Source organism: Rhinopithecus bieti, unplaced genomic scaffold, assembly GCF_001698545.2.
Source record: "Rhinopithecus bieti isolate Rb0 unplaced genomic scaffold, ASM169854v2 scaffold_5022, whole genome shotgun sequence".
In the NCBI taxonomy this organism is placed as follows: domain Eukaryota; kingdom Metazoa; phylum Chordata; class Mammalia; order Primates; family Cercopithecidae; genus Rhinopithecus; species Rhinopithecus bieti.
Genome location: NW_016804965.1, coordinates 324,353 through 331,744, shown reverse-complemented (window position 1 = coordinate 331,744; position 7,392 = coordinate 324,353). Strand labels below are relative to the sequence as shown.

The 7,392-nt window shown below is 42.9% G+C and overlaps 2 long non-coding RNA genes across 7 annotated transcripts in view; one reads left to right on the top strand and one right to left on the bottom strand.

Annotated features, from left to right (window-relative positions):
- Positions 1-337: 337 nt before the first annotated feature.
- Positions 338-7,392, top strand: part of LOC108528806 (uncharacterized) — a 14,829-nt gene continuing 7,774 nt past the window's right edge. Inside the window, exons 1-2 of the long non-coding RNA XR_001885310.1 lie at positions 338-846; positions 6,695-6,869. This is a non-coding gene — a long non-coding RNA (uncharacterized LOC108528806). The remainder of the gene's footprint in view (positions 847-6,694; positions 6,870-7,392) is intronic.
- LOC108528805 (uncharacterized) overlaps positions 2,372-7,392 on the bottom strand; it is a 31,151-nt gene continuing 26,130 nt past the window's right edge. For all 6 annotated transcript variants that reach the window (XR_001885306.1, XR_001885304.1, XR_001885308.1 and 3 more), the window contains one exon: positions 2,372-2,509. This is a non-coding gene — a long non-coding RNA (uncharacterized LOC108528805). The remainder of the gene's footprint in view (positions 2,510-7,392) is intronic.

The window sequence follows — 7,392 nt, the reverse complement described above, 5'->3', positions numbered from 1 at the left end:
TTTTTTTTTTGGGTCTGGCTCTGTTGCCCAGACCAGAGTGCAGTGGCATGATCCTGGTTCACTGCAACTTCCACCTCCCAGGTTCAAGAGATTCTCCTGCCTCAGCCTCCCAAGTAGCTGGGATTACAGGCACATGCCACCACACCCAGCCAATTTCTTGTATTTTTAGTAGAGACGGGGTTTCACCATGTTGGCCAGGCTGGTCTCAAACTCCTGACCTCAGGTAATCCACCCGCCTCAGCCTCTCAAAGTGCTGGGATTACAGATGTGAGCCACGGTGCCTGGCCCAGCTACCAGATTTCTTTTATCTTTTATAAAATATATATAAGGCCCTGAGCCCAGCATTCACACTCTACTTTGGCTTACGTTTTGAATGCTGTTGTCCTTTCACAGACAAGGATGGTTATGAATGTATACTAGGTATGTTCATGTTTGGAGTTACGTGATTCACTGCTCAGACGAAAGGTGTATGACCTATGTATCCATGTACAGGGAAGAAAGTATAAGTGTGCCTCTTTTAAAAACATCAATAGATAAAGAGCTACTCAAGGAAAAAGATCCTCCAAAACAAACAACAATCATGAAAAATCTTGATTATTCACATTTGAATTAAAATGAAGACCAAATGTTTTGGATTTTTCTAGACACTCTCCTGCAAGAAAAAAACACATTCGAAGTCCGCCTGATCTGAAAGATTTACTGAAAATGTCATTGCTTTGTGCTCTGGCACTTTCTACAATGAGGGTACTTGTCAGTACTCAGCAGAAGGCTGAGGAAAGAGGGTGCAGATGAAAGCGGCAACTGGCAGTGCGGACAAGAACGATGGTGCCAGGAGACCCCTGGGAGGTGAGGAGGGCACAGTGCTGGAAGGCAGATGGGGTCCAATTCAGGTAATGAGTCAGGAACCAGGCGATCCAACTCAACGAGTAGGCATCACCCAAATTCTGTGGTGAGCAATGCGGTTCAGTCCTGCCTTTGCCTTTTCAACTTGTGGCCTGAGCACAACAGAAAAATGGAGATGCTGTCCTTTGGCCCTGACAATAATGCTTGAAAACTCTCCACACCAAACCTTGAGTGCAGTGGCCAAGACACAGGCTGTTTCAGCTCCTTTCTTGTCATGGCTGTCTGCTGCCTTTCACATAGGCCCCTTGCAGATGCCTGAGGTACTTGGCTAGAATTCCCACCTCCGAGGGCACAAACCTGGTGGTTTGTGGACCCCTTGGTCTGCTTGTCTGCTCCCCTGCCTCCTCCTCTCCCTCCTCTGAGGCTGGAGCCCATCTGCCCACGAGGCTCTCCTGCTCCTCCACTAGTGCTCTCCCATCTCTCTTTCTGACTGAATTCTCAATCCTGACTCCTAAATCTACCCATGCTGAATTATGAAAATGAAGATTGTGAGGTATCGCAAATTCTTCAACACTCTACATTCCTTGGAGGTGGGAATGTGTCTGTCTGTAATGTTCGCCACATGTGCCTAGTCCCTAACAGTGTCTACATGTGCCTGGCATGGAGGAAACACTAACAAAAGAATGAAAAATTAAAGTGAGTTGGTTATGTAGTATTTATAGAGAGTAGGAAATTTGGATTTTTTTTTTTTTTTTTTTTTTTTTTTTTTTTTTTTTTTTTTTGAGACTAGGTCTCACCCTATCACCCAGGCTGGAGTACAGTGGCTCAATCACAGCTCACTGCAGCCTTGACCTTCTAGGCTCAAGTGATTCTCCCACCTCAGCCTCCTGGGTAGCTGGGACCAGAGGCATGCTCACCATGCCCGTCTAATTTTTGTATTTTTTTGTAGAGACTGGATTTCACCATGTTGCCCAGGCTGGTCTTGAACTCCTGAGCTCAAGCAATCCACCTGCCTCAGCCTCCCAAAGTGGAGGGATTACAGATGTAAGCCACTGTGCCTGGATGGAAACTTGGGTTTGTTTTGTTTTGTTTTGTTTTGTTTTTGAGACAGAGTCTCGCTCTGTCACCCAGGCTGGAGTGCAGTGGCTCACTGCAAGCTCTGCCTCCCGGGTTTACACCATTCTCCTGCCTCAGCCTCCCCAGTAGCTGGGACTACAGGCACCCGCCACCTGGCCCGGCTAGTTTTTTTTGCATTTTTTAGTAGCGACGGGGTTTCACCAGGTTAGCCAGGATGGTCTCGATCTCCTGACCTCGTGATCCGCCTGTCTCGGCCTCCCAAAGTGCTGGGATTACAGGCTTGAGCCACCGCGCCCGGCCGAAAATTGGGTTTTTAACATAGATTGAAACAAAAACATTTTCTGCTTAATGAGAAAATTAAAATTAAAATTAAAAGAATGAATTAAAAGAATTAAAATTAAAAGAATGAAAACTATGAAAATAAAAGAATGAAAACCACATTTATGGTTGATTGAGATTTAAATCCCAAGTATTTCATCCTCAAGTTCCCTCAAATATGCCAAGCAGGCTCACACTTCGAGGCCTTTGTGTTTGCTGTTCTCTCTGTCTGGAATGTCCTTCCATCAATTCTCCACATAGCTCCTGTATTCTGCAATGAAGAAAAGAGAACACATATACACTGTTGGTGGGAAGGTAAATTAATATCACCACTATGGAAAAGAAAACAGTGCGGAGATTTCTCAAAGAACTAAAAATAAAACTACCATTTTATCCAGCAATCCCACTACTGGGTATCTACTCAAAAGAAATCAGCATATAAAAGAGATACCTACACTCATATGTTTATTGCAGCACTATTCACCATAGAAAAGATATAAAATCAACCTAAGTGTCCACCAGTAGACGATTGGATAAAGAAAATGTGGAATATACATATAAATTCCATGGAATACTATTCAGCCACAAAAAGAGTGAAATCATGTCTTTTGCATCAACATGTATGGAACTGGAGGTCATTATCTTAAGTAACTCAGAAACAGAAAGTCAAAATACTGCATGTTCTCACTTATAAGTGGGAGGTAAATAATGTGTGCACATAGACCCAGAGACTGGAATAATAGACTTTGGAGACTCAGAAATGTGGGAAGGTGAAAGCAGGATGATGGATGAGAAATTACTTAATGGGTACAAGGTACACTATTTGGGTGATGGTTACACCAAAAGGCCAGACTTCACCACTCCACATCATATCCATGTCACAAAACTGCACTTGTATCCCCAAATCTATAAAAATAACGTTTATTTGTTTGTTTTTGTTTTTTTTTTTTTCTTTTGGGACACAGTCTTGCTCTGTCGCCCAGGTTGGAGTGCAGTGGTGGGATCTCAGCTCACTACAAGCTCTGCCTCGCAGCTTCAGGCCATTCTCCTGCCTCAGTCTCCCGAGTAGCTGGGACTACAGGTGCCCGCCACCATGGCCAGCTAATTTTTTTGTATTTTTTTTTAGTAGAGACGGGGTTTCACCATGTTAGCCAGGATGGTCTCGATCTCCTAAAAATCTATATTTTTTTTAATTTTGAAAGAAAATAGCCTGGTATATTTAATTTTATTGGACTTAAATACAAACTGACCTTCTGTTTATAAACATTGTGACATGGGGGTACATATTCCTCATTTTAATATACCCTTTTGATCCTCATTAACCTATTCTAAAATATGTTACTGCTTACTTACTCCACAATATTTTATCTGTGGGCTAAATAAGACAGAACATCTGCCTCCTAGGTACAGAGAATGAATCATAAAACTACATACTTAGGTTATGTGCAGCAAAAGCAGGGGTCTTCATACACACTCATGCTTAATCTTTAAATGCATCTCCTAGTGGGGCTTTTGACACTCAAATAGCCAAAGTGCATTTATGAGTTAATGCTTTTAAAGCAGCTCACTACTCATTCATGGATAGTTCTATTGAAACTTGTTTTTTTCAAATCTAATGGGAAGTTTCAAGCCTACACCATGGGAAAGCATACACCGAATTTGGGGATTTATCGTGGTATCATATGTTAGACAACAGATTCTAGTCTTTGACTTCTCTGCTAAGCCAAAGAACCCTGAAAAGTATAAACACACTTGTCATTCCTGGGAGGTCGCTGTTCACCATGGATATAAAAGGTTTATAAACAAAGATCAGGATAATCAGAGCAAGGGTAGTGAGGGGTCAGGTCTGGGAAGTGATGATGATCTAGAATGCCCAGGGAAAATGGCATGGGTCACTGAACAGGGGCTGGGTCCACAGAGTATTTTTAGTGTCCCAAGCAAGATTAAAACTTTTATCTTTAGTTGTGAAAACATAAGGCAGAATCTCCTGCTGTTTCTTCTCAAGGAAGAACTGTTACTAAAGCTCTACAGAGAAGCCTAAGACCTCTCCCTCTCTTACCAGAAGCTAAATGTAACAAATAAGAACCCTGGTCTGTGGTCAGAAAACCACTGCCTTGGCTGGAAGAGAGTTACTCAACTTCTCTGAGCCTTGGTTTCCTTACTTGCTAAATAGAATAATAATAAATATCATAGGTTGCCATAAATATTAAATGAAACCTGCTGCGGTGGCTCATGCCTGTAAGCCCAACACTTGAGAGGCTGAGGTGGGAGAATTGCTTGAGCTCAGGAGTTCAAGACCAGCCTGGGCAACATAGAGAGATCACACCTCTAATAAAAATGAAAAATTAATCAGGCGTGGTGATGTGTGTCTGTGGTTCCAGCTATTCAGGAGGCTGAAGCAGGAGGATTGCTTGAGCCCAGGAGGTCAAGGCTGCAGTGAGCCACTGCACTCCAGCCTGGGTGACAGAGTGACACTCTGTCTCAAAATGAAACCAAAAAACAAAACCAAATGAAGCCCTCAAAAATATTAAACAAGATAAAGTACATAAAGTGATAAGCTTGGGATTTGTGATTTAGTAAGTACTCAAGAAGCTCATATTAATCTTTATTTCTTCCACATTCTTCCTGTTTCCTTACTCCCCTCTGCTTCGTTTCTCTTTCCTTTGTTTTTCTCTCACTGTAGAGCCTGATTGTAATGATAATGATTGTTTGTAAGTATTTATTGAACATCAATCCATTATCATTAAATAATAGTTCAGGAGAGTCAATATGTATGTGAGGATTTACTAAACAACTCTCAGAAGCAATGGGCTAGGAGATACAGGTCAGAGACTGTGTGTTTGGTCCCCCCGATGGGTGCACACTCCCACGGTGATGCAATGCAGGGTGTTATTTCCATAGTGGGGGGCAACATCGCTTTTGGGTGGCTGAAGGTGGCTGGCCTTGATAAAAAGTAAAGGCCTACAGTAGTCGGAAGGCCAGCTCCCATTTGGAAGCCACAGGTTCCTGGGTAAATTTTTTCTAGAGAGGGGACGTGGGAAGAGACTAGTTTTCCTGCTTCTTAGAGTCCCTGAGACACTGGAAAACAGGCTTTGTGAACTCTGAAGCAGCAACTCTCTCAGGGCTGTTGCTAAGAAGAGGGCATACCTGGCAAATGACTGTCCCCCAGAGGCATTTGGATCCATTATAGCTGGACAGGGAGCTGGGGAGGCTGCTTCATGAGCCCTCTCTCTGCTCTTTTCCCTGCTCATGCCTTTGTCTTACCTTATCTGCTCTCTGCCCCTGGCCATACCCTTCACAGGACTACCACTTCTTGCCTCCACGTGTCTCTACTTCAGTCATGCTGAAATCCTTCCAGTTTCCTAAAAGGCTTTATTTATTTATTTATTTATTTATTTATTTATTTAGAGACAAGATCTTGCTCTGTCATCCAGGCTGGAGTGCATGGCATGATCTCACTACAACCTCCACCTCCCGGGCTCAAGCAATCTTCCCATCTCAGCCTCCTGAGTAGTTGGAATTACAGGTGCGCACCTCCATGCCTGGCTAAGTTTTTGTATTTTTTGTAGAGATGTGGTTTTGCCATGTTGCCCAGGCTGGTCTCTAACTCCTGAGCCCAAGCGATCTGCCCTCCTTGGCCTCCCAAAATGCTGGGATTACAGGCTTGAGCCACTGCACCTGGCCATCTTCTTTATTTATGGTAGGCAGAGCTGCTGCTTCTGCCTTTAATATTCTTTTTGGCCTATCTTCTATTTGTTCTCAAGACCCACCTCTGTGTAGTCTCCCTTCATCCCCATCCCTTCCACAAGGTGCCCCTGTGGTGTGCATGGTCTTGGTACTGTGGTCTTGTGGCCCTCATCAGTCAGTGTGTAATTGCTAGGACCTCTCACTCTCCTGGAAGTCTGTTGAGAGTAGAGATGGTATTCATTTCTCTCATCTCTGTGTCCCTAACACACAGCACCGTGTCTGATGCATAGAAAGTGCTTAGTAAGTGTTGGTGCAGTAAATTAGTAAGAATCTCCATCCTCCCTACATCCTCCATCTGAAAGTGAGCTGTGATGACTTCCCCCAAATAATTAAGTTGTGTTTAAAAAGCACACACTTGGCTGGGTGTGGTGGCTCACACCTGTAATTCCAGCACTTTGGGAGGCTAAGGCAGGTGGATCACTTGAGGTCAGGAGTTCCAGAGCAACTTGACCAACATGGTGAAACCCTGTCTCTACCAAAAACACAAAAAAGTAGCCAGGCATCGTTGTGAGCGCCTGTTACCCCAGCTACTTAGGTGGCTGGGGCAGGAGAATAGCTTGAACCCGGGAGGTGGAGGTTGCAGTGAGCCGAGATTGCACCATTGCACTCCAGCCTGGACGACAAGAGTGAGACTCTGTCTCAAAAAAGAAAAGAAAAAAAAAAAAAAATGAAAAAAGAAAAGCATATATACTTTCACATTTCTCCTTAGGTTTTGGAAAGATTCATGTCTATTTGGCAATGAAGATTTTGTAAGGAGACTCAGCTCCTTGAAGGAAAGGGGCCATGCATAATTTAAAAGACATTAATGATTTTGATCTGTGGTGATTGCCACATCTGTCCTCATACTCTGCTTGTGGATAATACAAGTATCCTTCACTACTTAGGTAAGTGGTACAACTTTTTTAAATGACTAAAAATAACATTACCTTGTATTCTGTCAGATGAAATAATTTTTAAAGGTTATTCTGACCAAGCAAAACAAGTAAGATGAATTTGATTCACTTACTCTCTGTCCTCTAACAGGGGAGGACCAACTCCTATGTTCCTATTTCTCCACATCCTCTCCAGCACCTGTTGTTTCCTGACTTTTTAATGATCACCATTCTAACTGGTATAAGATGGTATCTCATTATGGTTTTGATTTGCATTTCTCTGATGGCCAGTGATGATGAGCATTTTTTCATGTGTCTGTTGGCTGCATAAATGTCTTCTTTTGAGAAGTGTCTGTTCATATCTTTGCCCACTTTTTGATGGGGTTGTTTGATTTTTTTCTTGTAAATTTAAGTTCTTTGTAGATTCTGGATATTAGCCCTTTGTCAGATGGGTAGATTGTAAAAATTTTCTCCCATTCTATAGGTTGCCTGTTCACTCTGATGGTAGTTTCTTTTGCTGTGCAGAAGCTCTTTA